The sequence below is a fragment of the Monodelphis domestica genome, chromosome 6 (assembly GCF_027887165.1).
Source record: "Monodelphis domestica isolate mMonDom1 chromosome 6, mMonDom1.pri, whole genome shotgun sequence".
Classification (NCBI taxonomy): Eukaryota; Metazoa; Chordata; class Mammalia; order Didelphimorphia; family Didelphidae; genus Monodelphis; species Monodelphis domestica.
Window position 1 is genome coordinate 43,918,367 of NC_077232.1, and position 14,508 is coordinate 43,932,874.

Sequence of the window (14,508 nt, forward strand, 5' to 3'; positions counted from 1 at the left end):
CTTTGTTGTGTGACCCTGGGCAAGTCACTTCACCCTATTTGCCTCAGTTTCCTCATCTGTCAAATGAGCTGAAGAAGGAAATGGCAAACCCACTCCAGTATCTCTGCCAAGAAAACTCCTAACGAGGACACACTGAGTCAAGACATGACTGAAACAACTTCCTAAACTCAAGCCCCATACTCTATCTCTTTTTTTTTTTAAACCCTTACCTTCTGTCTTGGAATCAATACTGTGCATTGGCTCCAAGACAGAAGAGCAGTAAGGGCTAGATAATGGGGGCTAAGTGACTTGCCCAGGGTCACACAGCTGAGAAGTGTCTGAATCCAGATTTGAACCCAGGACCTCCCATCTCTAGGCCTGGCTCTCAATCCACTGAACTACCCAGCTGCCCTCATACTCTATCTCTTATGCCATACCGCCCAGCTTCTCTTTAAAGTCCCATCCAGTTTTAAAGCAATGATCCTCTCATCCTAATCTAAATCTAGGAATCCAAGATGGGGAGTTAACACATTTTAGAGGTATCATTTTAATGACAAAGGGCTTGGGACCCAGAGAAATGACTAGAAGCTTGTTAACTTGAACCCAGGGCTTTCTTCTGCGCTCAGGTCTCCTATTTCTGTCTACCCTGCCAGGCTGAGGGCCATTGACCCTCTGGAGGCTGAGCTCTTTGCCAAGCCTCCATCAGGAAGGCCACTCCTTCCTCCCACTTGGCTGGTTCGCCCAACAGGGAGGGTAGCTCCTCTCCACTCAGCCGTACAGCATCATTACCCTCAGCGGCGTCAGGGAATTAGCAGACCTTTGGATGCAGCGCTGGGGAAATGTTTCCCTGCCTTTGCTTCAGTGAACAAGGAGCCGGGCCAGAGGAGTCAGCCTTCAAATTTGTATCCAAAAATTGGATTCAGTTTCTCCAAGGCTTGCTACAAATTCTTCTTCTGCTCTCTTCTGCTGATCCCAGGGAACCGCACACCTAGAGTTGTCTGCCAGCACACAGGCTACTCTGGGCACTGTGAAAACTCAGCCCCATCATTTGGTTTGGCTGCTCCCAGTGTCGATTGCTTGTCAAGAGATGCCAGGATTGAGTTCTGTGGGCAAATGTTCTCTCTGCTGAAGTTGTAGGGAAGACCCTGGCACACCATTCCGTAGGGGTGGCGAGGAATCACGGCGTGGCAAAAAGGATGTTGGTTCTGGAGGGCTCGAGTTCAGATTATAAGCCAGCTATTTGTTTCCTATGTGATCCTGGGAAAGTCACCCCAACTTTTCTGGGTCTCAGTTTCCCTGTCTGTAAAAAGGAGTTTGACCAAATGACCCCTAAATTCTCCTCCAGCCCTAAGCCTGGGTCTATGACACTGCAAAGCTTTGGGAGTGAAGGGAGGGTCAGAGCCAACCTGTTTAGGAGGTAAAAGGGAAATCCGTCTGTTAGCTCTATTTTTTACTTATTAGGTAGTTAACTCTTGATTCTGTGCTGCAGATTAAGGACTGCAAATGCTATTTTTGCTGTTGTTCAATTTTTTCAGCCATGTCTGACTCTTTTGGACTCCATTTGGGTTCTTTTTAAAAAAACCCTCAACTTCTGTCCTAGAATCAATAGCAGAAAATCAATAAAGGCTAGGCAACAGGGATTAAGTGACTTGCCCAGGGTCATACAGCTAGGAAGTGTCTCAGGCCAGATTTGAACCCAGGACTTCCCACCTCTGGGTCTGGCTCCCAATTCACTGAGCTACTCAGCTGCCCCTTCATTTTTTATTTTGGTGGCAAAGATACAGGAGTGGTTTGCCATTTCTTTCTCAAGTTCATTTTATAGAGGAGGAAATGGAGGCAAACAGGGTCATACAGCTATGTTTAGAGCCAAATTTGAACTCAGGTCTGCCTGACTTCAGGGCCAGCTCTTTATCCACTGCACCAATGAACTGCCAAATGTTATCTGAGTCTGCTAAATTTCAGTGTCCTGGAGTAAAGACTTCCACCTTAATTATGATTTTGAGTTTCCCTGTATATTTAATTTAGTGCTAAATGAGGTCTCTATCCTGCAGTTCTTAAGCGGTCCTGGAGAAGTTTCGTGGGGATCCATGGATTGATTGAATATTTTCATAGCTATACTTCAGTGTAATTGCTTTCTTTTGCAATCTTACATGGCTTATTTTATGTATTTAATAAGTGTACTCTGGGAAGGCTTCACTGGACTTCTCAGATGCCAAAAGGGGTCCATGACATGTACAAAAATGAAAAATCCCTGATCTTACCCAATCGCCTTGCTCCATGCTGCTTCCATCATTGTTCAGATGAGGAAACAGAGACTTAAAGAAGAGTGACTTGGGGTTGCACAGTGAACTAATGCCAGAGAAAGATCTCAGGAATCCTGACTCCTGGGGCAGTGTTCTCTTGGCCGATGGGCCAATAAAACTTGGGATGCGACATAACCTGGCCCAACCAGCCACAAACTGACCTTCCTTGAGTTCTGGCCTGCCAGCTTGAGCTGAAATTTGAATTAGGGCTACTATTTTCCTGTGTGGGTACATGATGATCATTGCCTCTCTTCTCTTCTGTTCCTTAATAATTCAAGGCATTTAAAGATCCATTTGCTTTGCAGACCACTATCACCATCTTTTCGCCCTTCTTCCAGTGATGACACCTGGTTGAAAGAAATGGGATGCTCTTCTCCAGGGATGGGAATGGGAAGATTGCCAAGAGGGCAACAGAGAAGAGCATGGTAGGGATGAGAGGGATGTAATAGAAAAGCAGAATTAGAGTCAGAAGAACTGAATTTGGATTCCGGCTCTGCCTCTTATGTCTGGATGACTTTGGTCAAAGGTTTTCATTTCTCTGAGCCTTTCCCCACCCCTCAAAGGTGAGGGCTAAGGGAGATGGTCTGTAAAATCTCTTTATGAGACTTTGAGGCAACTAGGTTGCTGTAGCAGATAGTTGTGGAGCTAGAGTTAGGAAGACTCATCTTCCCGAGTTCAAATCCAGGCTCAGACACTCCCTCGCTATGTGACTCTAGACAAGTCACTTCACCTCTGTTTGCCTCAGTTTCCTCAACTACAAAGTGGAGATAATAATAACACCCACTTCCCAGGGTAGTTGTGAGAATCAAATGATATATTTGTAAAAGAAAGACAGTGCCTGACACCTAGCAGGAATTTTAAAAATGCTTGTTCCCTTTGAGTTCAAGTACCATAAAAGACACAAAACAGTAGAAAAGAATGTTCTTGAAGGACAGATTGTTTCCTTTTTTCCTTGGGTCCTCAGGGTCTTCCACATTTGTTGTTGCTGCCCGGTCTTGTACATAATAGACACTTAATCACATAATTGACACTTAATCAATGACTCTAAGTTGCTGAATTGAATGTGTAGAATTAATTTCAATAAAGAAAAAAAAACATGGAATGATAGAAGGAAGACTGGGTTTCACATCCTGCTGCTGATATGTACTAATTGCATGACTGTTGGCAAGGCACTTAAATTTCCCACTTTAAGTCACTTAAATTTATATCATTTAATTAACTCTCCAAGACCACGTTATAGAACAATCTTCCATCTGCATTGTTGGAGGAAGTTTCCACACTGGGAGTTCTAAAAAAATAGCTGAACCCCCTAAAAACAATATAGGATTTTTATTCCCTTTAGGGAGAGCAATATAAAAGTTAATTTTACCTTATTTCTTGTTCTTAATTTTAAAAATTGATTCAATCATCATTAAAATAAAAAATTATATACATTGACTAAGTAATATATCTATGGCACTGGACTTGGAGAAAGATATAATAGGCCTGAAGTCAGGAAGACCTGAGTTCAAATTCAGCCTCAGGCTCTTACAAGCTACCTGATTCTGCACAAGTCATTTAACCCCATTTGCCTCAGTTTCCTCATCTGTGAAAAGAGCTGGAGAATGAAATGGCAAGCAACACCAGCATCTTTGTAAAGAAAACCCTAAATGGGAGTAGAAACACAGAAGAAAAACAATGGCTTGAATACATGGGTCAAGGGGAAATGGCTAGGGAGGTAGACTCTAAATGAACATCCTAGTGCAAACACCAACAACATGGAAATGGGTTCTGATCAAGGACACAAGTAATAGCCAATGAAATTGTGTGTTGGCTGCAGGAAGGGTGGGTGGAGGGGAGGGAGGGAAATAATGTGATTATTGTAACCAAGGAATAATGTTCTAAATTGACTAATTAAACTAATTCAGATAAAAAAAAAAAAGAAAACCCTAAATGGAGTCATAAAGAATCAGACATGACTGAAGATGATAGAACAACAATTTTACTTTATTTCCTATTGCTAATTTAAAAAATTGATTCAATCACTAAAAATGTAAAAAGTAATCTTCAGTTATATACTTTGACTAAGTAATATATGTGTGGCACTGGACTTGAAGAAAGATATAATAGGCCTGGAGTCAGAAAGAACTGAGTTCAAATTCAGCTTCAGGGACTTACAAGTTACCTGACTCTGCACAAGTCATTTAACCCCATTTGCCTCAGTTTCCTCATCTGTCAAATGAGCTAGAGAAGGAACTAGCAACCACTCTAGCGTCTTTGCCAAGAAAACCCTAAATGGAGTCATAAAGAGTCAGATATGATTAAAGATGGCTGAACAACAATTTTGCTTTATTTTCCATTGCTAGTTTAAAAAATTGATTCAATCATTAGAAGTTAATCTTCAGTTAAACTCAGCCACTATATTTGTGGCATGGGACTTGGAGAAGGATCCAATGGGAGAAATAGAGAGGAAGAGCACTTAAGAAAGAAAAAGTGTTAGAATCAAGGAGAAGAGATAGGGAGGGGAAGTTAATTCTAATGAACTTCCTATTGTTCCCAGCTCTTTAATTTCTCTGATCCTGAAATCATTAGAGGCTTCACTTAGGCCAAAATGACCCTTGCAGACCCTGGAAATAATCTTATGAGTTTAATTGAGGTCTAGAAAAGATTCCCCACCCAGGTACAGCCCATATAAAGACTTAGAAAAACAAAGCATTCTTGGGAAATTTATTGTTCTCCAAACCATTAGTGGCCCAAGTTGGCTAACAGTCACATATATGTAATAACTGCTGGACAGAACATTTTCAGTTTCTCCTACTTTGAGGCTTCCTTTTTGCTGCAATCCCATTTGACGCTTCCTTCCAGGCAGATTTATGCAACATTTGAATAGGCTCTTGCATTCCATAAGTTACAATTTACACATTCCTTCTGGGGTCAAGGAGGGGAATGCCATGCATGCTAATAACTGGATTTTCTATATGACCTCAGATGTCACAAGATCTCTATTTGAAGTCCATCTATGCTTTCAACCTGGCTTTTATAGACGATTGTTTTTAAAGCCATAAAATAGAGACGACAATCAGACTTGCTAATATGGGCTGTCATGAGATCCCAAGTCAAGAAAAGATACCTGGAGATGGAGTGCCTTGTTTTGGCTCTCCATCTTGAGGTTGAAATTACCTTAACCATACTAGCAGATCTCCAGGAAATAAGTTTATTTGTCTGTAAAATGAGGGGAGGAGTTGGCGTACATGATCTCCGAGGCTCCTTCCAGCTCTAGAATCTATGATTCATTGAGTGTCCTTGGTGAGAGTCTCTCTAAGTTGAGGGCGGAATTCTTACTTGTCTCAAAACGATGGGGAAAAAAAAAACAAATGAAATCTATGACTTTTGTTTGAAGGAAAATATGTTTCCTCCTTTGTTTTGGTTTTAGATTACCTCCATTTAGGAATCGATCTCTCGCAGCTCCTGCACCCAGTGAACTACCCTTTGGAACAAAGATTTTAAAAGAAAGAGAAAAAACGAGCCAGTCAGCAAAACCAATGAACTGCAATGCAATCTCCATGCTTTCAAAGAAGCAGCATGATTTAGTAGGACAAGTGTTGGAGTCAGGAGAGACCTGGGTCCATGCCAGAGTTTTGAGTTCATGCCATTTGAGAATTGCTTGGAGGAAGTCAAGATGTTTAGCCTGGAGAAGAGAAGACTCAGGGGGATCAGTATTTGAAGGGCTGTCACACAGAAGAGGGATTAAATTTGTTCTATTTGGCCCCAGAGGGCAGAGCCAGGATTGATGGGTGGAAACTAGAAAGATGGAAATATAGATTCAAAGGAAACGGAACAATTAGAAGTGATAGTGCTGCCTAGAGAGGCAGTGGTTTCCCCCTTATTTTATATCTTCAAGAAAAAACTAGATGGGGCAGCTAGGTAGCACAGCGAATTGAACACCAGGCTTAGAGTTGGGAGGACCTGCATTCAAATCTGGTCTCAGGACCCTTCCTAGCTGTGTGACCCTGGGCAAGTCATTTAACCCCAACTACCTAGTCTTTACCGCCCTTCTGACTTGGAATAGTCTTAGTATTAATAGTAAGGAAATGATAATATCCATAGCACTGTACTTCCCAAAACAAGATTAGCAGAGGGGAAGTGAGGCATGGATGAAGGGGGCACAGTCAGGCAAGATAACGTATGTGCCGCATGGGTTTCAAAGCCTGGTGGTGCTACTGGAATAGATGCTGATTAGATGAGACTTTTCATTGGCGGAAAGAATCATTACTTGACCCTACAATAATAAATTGTGTACAATTTATTATAAATACAAATATTATAAATACAATGATAAATTGAAGCAAAGGGTTCTTTCTTGCTTGTGGTTTCAGAACCTCTTGGTGGGGGGGGGGGGGACTTGGAGAGAAAAGGATTGGCTCTTGGATATGTCCTTGGTTTCTCACTTGCCTAGCAAGAGACTTTGGGGAATTTCCCCTTGGATGACTCTTGGTTGACCCAGGATATCTCTCTCCAGCAGATAAATGCATTCATATCACTCATATGCATTATCAGTCTTGGGATTCACCTCATCAGTATTTCCCTGCTCCTGGGACCCCTCCAATTGAGGGCTCCTCTGAAAACCTGCATTTAAGGAGGGGTCCAGTCAACTATGTCATCATTTCCCACCAGGCTGCACTCCTTTGAGTTTCTTTATCATGTCCCAGCACCGTGTAACTTCCTCTCCTACTCCAACCCTTATTTCCCCCTCCCCACCCCTATCCCCACTTTTTTAGTTTCCTTTTAGATATTGTCTTCCTCCATTAGATGGGAAGCTCCTTGAGGGCAAGGACTATCTTTCTTTTCTTATTTGTAACTCTAGGACTTAGCATAACATCTGGTATACAGTAGGCTCTTCATAAATGCTTATTGAGTATAGTCTTATTTGTATAAATTTTCTAATGTTTGCTTAGTGAATGGACTTATTTACTACTTGCTATTTGGGATGGTCTTTTATGTAACTAGCATTTGGTGGGAAGGGATCAGACCCTATAAGCAGGGTTCTCATTCATCTTTAAGGGATAGTGACCAGGGAAGCAGCTTGAATCTGAAGGTAGCTAGGTGGCTCAGTGGATAGAGCACTGAACCTGGACTCAGGAAAACTTAAGTTCAAATCTGGCTGCAGATATTAACTAGCCATGTGACCCTGGGCAAGCACTCAACTCTTGTTTGCCTCAGTTCCCTCATTTGTAAAATAGGGTAATAATAACACCTACTTCCCCTAGTTGCAATTAAAATCCTATCTCCTAAAGGAAGCCATCGCAAACTCTTTTTCTTCTTCTTGTTTTTTTTTAAACTTTTACCTTCTGTTTTAGAATTGATAATAATTATTGGTTCCACAGCAGAAATGCAGTAAGGGCTAGGCAACCGGGGTTAAGTGACTTGCTCAGTCATATAGCTAAGAAGTATCTGAGACAAGATTTGAACCCAGGAACTCCTATCTCTAGTCCTGACTCTCTATCCACTAGCCACCTAGTTGCTCCATTGAAACCATTCTTTTTTTTTTTTAACATCTCAAGTATTTTTTTAGTTTAATTAATTAATTAAGAATATTTTTCCATGTTTACATGAATCATGCTCCTTCCCTCCCCTCCTCCAGTAGCCAACGAGCAATTCCACTGGGCATTGAAACCATTCTTAATGCCAGTGCCTTTCCTCTGTTGTTTCCTATTTATTCTGTATATAGCTTGCATGTATGTATTTATTTGCAGGTTGTCTTCTCTACTAGCTTGTAAGCTCCTTAAGAACCGGCTCCGTCTTTTGTCTCTTTGTATCCCCAAGCTCAGCACAGTGCCTGACTTGGTATAGGGATTTAATACATGTTTATTGAATTGAACTGAGATGAGATAATAAGTGTAAAGTGCTCAGCACAGTGCCTGGGACATATTAAGCCCTATATAAATATTAGTTATTGTTATTATTATCAAAAATAATTTTCCCCTAGTCTAACAAGATTTGTGTGGACAGATAGATATATTTCTAGCCTTGTGCCCCCTCTCTGAGGAAAAAAGAGCAAAGCAGACAGCCGTGGGGCCCCAATCTTTGACTCCTCTCCAGGCAGGAATCAAAGTCTCCCTTGGAGAGAAGGGGTAATATTTCAGAGGAATTTGTTCATTCTTCCTTGAGAACAACATTTAGGTAACCCATGGGGACATAAATATAACCTATGGTCAGCACACATACCTTACATCTAGAAAGTGCCTCGCAGGCCTTAAAATGGTGTCTAAATGACAGTTCCTAGTCTGGCTCTGTAAGCTCCCAAAATGGTACTGCTTTGCCAGAAAATAGTCCCCAGCCTTTCATAACCCAAGCAGCCCTTAGGCATTTGGTCAGCCCATTTGTCACCCTGGTGAAAACCTCCATGGGGTGGTACCACTTCTTGCCAAGGCAGTCTGGCCAACATTTTTCTTCCTTCTCTTTAATCTACTTTTTGACCAGCACAATCTGTCTACCTTCTCTCTTAGTTACATCCGTCAAAACACATTGTTCTTTCTCCTCACCATGGCAGCTCCATTCCATTTGTTAACCAAAAGTCAGAGCGGTCTAGTGCTGACCGCTATGGGGTTTATTGACTCTAGAAGGTTGAACTCGTAGCCAAGAGTGTCTCTCAGCTCCCTCTGTCAGGGCACAATACACCTTGGGAATTGTAGTGTGCCAACCCATTTCAGTGCCAGCAGGAGATCAGAACTCACAGAGGAGTTGCCTTCATCAATCCCATTGCCATTGGCAGTTCTGTGCTGGGGCTCTTGCCCTTGAGAGAGGATCTTTAGAACATTGCAATCTCTTTTCCTTGTAATGATGCCCTGTGGATGGGGGGAAGTAACAAATTGGCTAAGCCACAGGGAAAGAACAGGATGTATTATTTTCCTGAGAAGAACCATCAAGGCTGCTTTTTAAAGTATCTAGCATTGTCAGTGAATGATACATAGCCTCCACCTCTATCTCTGAGCTTTCATGAAGCCATCCCCAAACCTGATTTTTAAAAAAAAAACTTCTACCCTCTGTCTTAGAATTGATACTAATTATTGGTTCAGCCCTCAGAGAATCATCATGGCATGGTGGCAGGAACCCTGACCCTGAGATTAGGGACCTTGGGTTTAAATCTTACCTCTGATGCTTATTCTCTCTATCACCTTGGTCAAGTCACTTACTCTCCTTTAGTTACTCATTTGTAATATGAAGATTTGAATGAAATGGCTATTCAGGTCCCTTCTGACACTTTAAAGTTTAGGATTCTAGGATACTATGACCCTATGGATCAGAATGCTGGGAGCCATCAGGTTACTCGGTGGCCTCCTTAGCTACCACATGTGACTCTGTCAAGGTGTCATGGCCTGATAGCTCCCAACACCAGAAGGTTCTTTACAGAGGACAAAACAGATCAATAACTTGGGTACATTTTTGAGTAGAGATTATTAACCCTTTTTTGTATCATGGACCCTTTTGGATTTCTAGTGAACCCTCTGGATTCTTTTCATAGTAAATAAGTATCTAATATGTAAATATTATATAGTTATATAATATTTATGTAATTTAATATACTATTTATGATTATATACCATTATATATAAATTATACAACACACTATATTTAGGTATTATATCATGTATAAAAATAAATATATAGAATAAGATCAATAGCATGATAAAAGAAACCAATATATTGAAACAAGGTAATGTTTTCCTATCCAAATTCAAGAATCTCCTAAAATATATCTATAGACTCTTTATGGGGCTGTGAATCCCAAGTAAAGAACTGTGGAAGAGAGAAATGCTGAAGTGAATGCAAGGATTGGATTTGCAAGGTTATCTCATGAAAAAAAGAGATAGAACTCTGGCTGCCAACAGGGGATGGGAATAGAACATCCACTTAAGAAAAGGAGTGGAACAGTTGGAGATTTCTGGCTTTTCCTTTTTTTAATTGAAGAGGGAAGGAGCAAAATCCTGACTGAGCCTACTTAGCTACAAATCCCTTCTTGAGCAGAAAAACATCCAGATTAATCATCTGTGTTACAGTGATTTGATAGAAACTCCTTTCCCTCTGGGGAAGGCAATAGTTTATCCTTCAGAAGATTCCTTCAAAGTTATATCTCTGTGAAAAGATATACCATCATCTTGAACCTACAAAGATACTCAGATCATCTGGGACTTAGCCCCTAGACTTGAGCCTCAAAACCCTGAAGAAAACTATAGGAGGAAGATAGTTCAGGGACTTCCTGTTTCCTCTTTCCTAATTTTTTATACCCAACCCCTTATCTAATAAATACATATTTTAAACTTACTGAGAACTCAGACATCTTAAATGTACTAAAGGGGGATCATAAATATAATCAACTAAAGAAGAAAGAGATTGAAGGGGATTTTCTCTCACCCTTCAGCTCTGGTCAGATGTAACTCCATTTCCCAGACAGATCTGGTTGGGGGGAGGGAAGAAGTGGTGTTCCTCTTTATCTGTTCCCTCTCTCTCAATTACCTGTCAAAACTTTGGTTCCTGATTTCCCACTAGTACAGAACCCCTGTTATAGCTACAATATTCTTCTAATGATTGTTTATAGCCTAACTAAGACAGTGCATGTCATTCTATATCTGGCACATTCCCACTTCTGTGGTCACTTAAGTAGCCAAGATGCTTCTAGAACCATGATGGTGAACCTATGACATGAATGTCAGCACTGATACATGTAGCCATTTTTGATAACATGCGGATGCATGTGGGCTCAGCACACCTCAGAGCCTGGAAGCTGCCTGGGGAGCTTCCTGCCCACAGCCGTGGCCTTGGCCATACCCCAGCCTGGCCCAGGGGGAGGTCTGCTCCATGCATTGGCCTTGGGGGCAGGGGATGAGGGGCAAGCGGCAAGAGGTGGGCAAGTTGTGCTAGGCTGCTGGGGCATGTGGGGCTTCCATGGAGGCAGGGAGGAGGAGCCCATGTGCAGAAGGAGTGTACACAGGCAGGCAGGCTTGCAGGAAGCAGCTGCTGCTCTTGAGGCATCCCTGGGCCAGCTGACTGGGGAGGTGAAAGGTGGGGCAGGGCTGGGCCAGCTGAAGACTGGGAGGGGGGATCTCTGGATCACATACAATGGAAGAGTGCCTAGAAATGATTACCAGACACTTTTAGCACCCTGAAAAATATAGCAATGGCTTTACTCACAGTTTTTCTCTCTACATACTTTTGTGAGACCTTATTCTCAGTGCTAAATAATATCAAGGTCAACAAAAGAAATAGATTGACAGATGAAGTTAGTAGTGCTTTCTTGGGCTTGAAGTGTACAAAAATACCAACCTTCAATTGAAGATTTAGCCAATGAAATTCAGCAACAAAAAAGTCACTAATAGGCAGGTTAGTTAAAGAATTACCCCTCCCCCTCACTTATCTTAGTTCACAGCACCCCATACAAGTTAAATAATATCAAGACCAACAAAAGAAACTAACTGACAGATGAACAAAGAAGTCACTAAGCAAATTAGTTAAATAATTAGTTTTTTATTTATTAAATTAAGTTATATAATTATACATTTTTATTATTAAACTGTGAATATCACAAAATTATGGTTTTTTTCTCAAAGTGACACACCACCCAAGTTATGCTTGGGTTTTTGTTGAATTTTGACACACCAAGCTCAAAAGGTTGCCCATTACTGTCCTAGAGGGTTGTTCTGTCTGAGTCCATGGTCCAATTAGCATGGCTGAGTTGGTAGAGAACATAGTAGATTTGGCCATTACCATGAAGACCAATCAAGACAGGATGGAGGAAGTAAGATCAAGCAGCTATCATAAAAGACTAAAGTTTTCAGGAGAGCGGTTGAGTTAGTCAAGCAATCAGTTCCCATCACTCCAGAATCTTCTTTCCTTTTCTGGTGCCACCTTGCTGGCCTGAATCTCTGCTAATACAACTGGTTTTCCCATGGCTTTCAACCTTTTGATTTTAGCCCTCTGCACAATCCTGATGCCAGCTTGATTTGAATATTGGGTTTATACTCTCTTGGATCCTGATTTGGTCTCTGCCTCTTTCCTCCACAAGAGTACTGCTACTCCCCAGATGAAATGCTTCCCCTATTTACTCACAGGCATTATGTACCCCTTTGTCCCCCACCCCAAGCTGGAATATAACATCTTCTTTTCCCATGGACTCCATCTTGAGTTACAATATCTTGTACCAAAGACCTGATTTAATTTTCTATTTCAGAATATCCTGTGCACCATCCTTCAAAAGAAAAAAAGAACACTTCTCTATAACAATGTGCCATAATGGAAAGAGAGCTAGAAATGGGGTTAGTGACCTGGATTCAAATTTTCAACTCCAATATTTATTAGCATTGCAATCCTGAGGAAATCACTTAAACTTGTTCATCCTCATTTTGTTCACAATTTATTCAAGATTGTTGTGGGGAAAAACCTCAGGAAGCCTGAAAACACTACAGAAATGTGGATTGTTGCTAGTAACAATTATAACACTATCAACTGTCAGACCATCTTATCTGAGGATGAGCAAAATGAGATTTATGATTTAAAAAGCATTTAAGAAGATATTGAGTGGAAGTGCTATAACTAGAAATAACTGTACAATATTTCAATTCAATTTTACCAATGGTTTAAATGGGCATTACGTATTATATCCTATGCTACACTTTGGGAATATGAAGACTAAAACAAAGCAGTGAGAGAATCAGAGGTGGGAGGGATTCTACAGATCATTGGGTCCAACTCCCTTATTTAACGATTGAAGAAACTGAGATCCAAAGAAGAAAAGTGAATGACCCATAGTCACATAGTGAGTATATGTTTGAAGCAGGATTAGAATCCAGGTCTTTGTGATTCCAGACACAAAATGCTAGCCATTGCACCATGCTGACCCCAAAGAGTTTATATGCTATTGCTGGAGGAGGAAAGGAATAATAACCTATACACAGATGAGCAAATGAAAAGTATGAATGAAATATTTCCAGGAGAGGCAAGAAACAACAATAATAATAGGAGTGGAGAGGTTTGGGAAATTCTCCCTAGCCTCAAGAAGATGTCAATCATATCGTTTAAAGGATATAGTTAAAAGTTTGTGATTAAAAATTAAAAGGATGCAATTAAAATTAAACTATGTAATAAAAAGAAAACAATAATGATAACTGTTCACATTTATAAAGTGTTTTAAGTTTTCAAATCCCTTTCTCAAAACACAAAATGAGACTGGCACTAGACTTAGCATTCAATTAGACAATCTAGCCCAATTAACATGTTGTTGTTGTGTTTAGCTCTTCTTGGGTTTTCTTGGCAAAGATACTGGAGTAAAGATACTGTCATTTCCTTCTCCAGCTCACTTTATAGATGAAGAAACTGAGGCAAAAAGGATTAAGCAACTTGACCAGCAAGGGTGAGGCCAGGCAGAGGAATTACCAATTTAGAAAGATCAATAAAGGCTTCATGGAATGGGTGACAGTTGAGACTTTAAAGAGGAAGTAGGGATTCAAGAGATAAAGGATGGGGGAAGGAAAGATGCCATGCTAAACACACAGAGCAGTATGTGCAAAAGGGAATGCATGTCAAATTTTTTGAGCAGAGGATAGTTAAGTCTTAGTCCAGGGAGGAAGACTATTTTAAAATAACTCTGGATTTATTGGAATGTTAGACTTTTAATGTTACCCTTTAGGCACTAGGGAGCCACTTAAGATTTTGAAGCAAAGGAGCGACACAACCACCAGGTCTAAGAGATAGTTTGATAATGTGTTGCTGCTGAGAACAGGCAGTTTTCTGCAACCCACAGGGGAGATACCTATCTCAAATGCAATGAAAATCCAATAACATTAGGTCATAAGATAGTGATTGACAATGTGTCCATCCTGAGACCTGAATTGAACCAAAATTGAAAGTAGAAGTGAGGCAAATGGATTTCAGAGATGGAAATTTTTGTCAGATTTCAGCACTGTCCAGTGGAGAGAGACATCTGGTGGATGTTGATATCCAGCTGCTAAAAAAATGGTTTCCAAGTGGAATAGGATTAGGTTTCATTGGTCTACTACAGTCTGAATGAATTTAAAGTTAGTAGGATTCAGTCCCCTTGATAACAATTTCAGGTAGCCTTCAGTTAATTTCCAACTACAAGAGGAATTCAGGACAGGAGTAAAAGTTAAGGAAGAAAGGATATGTTCCTGAAGTGAATAGGAATATCCTCCCCTTCCTTTCTTCCTTCTTCTCTGATATTCTCTTAACATGCCAC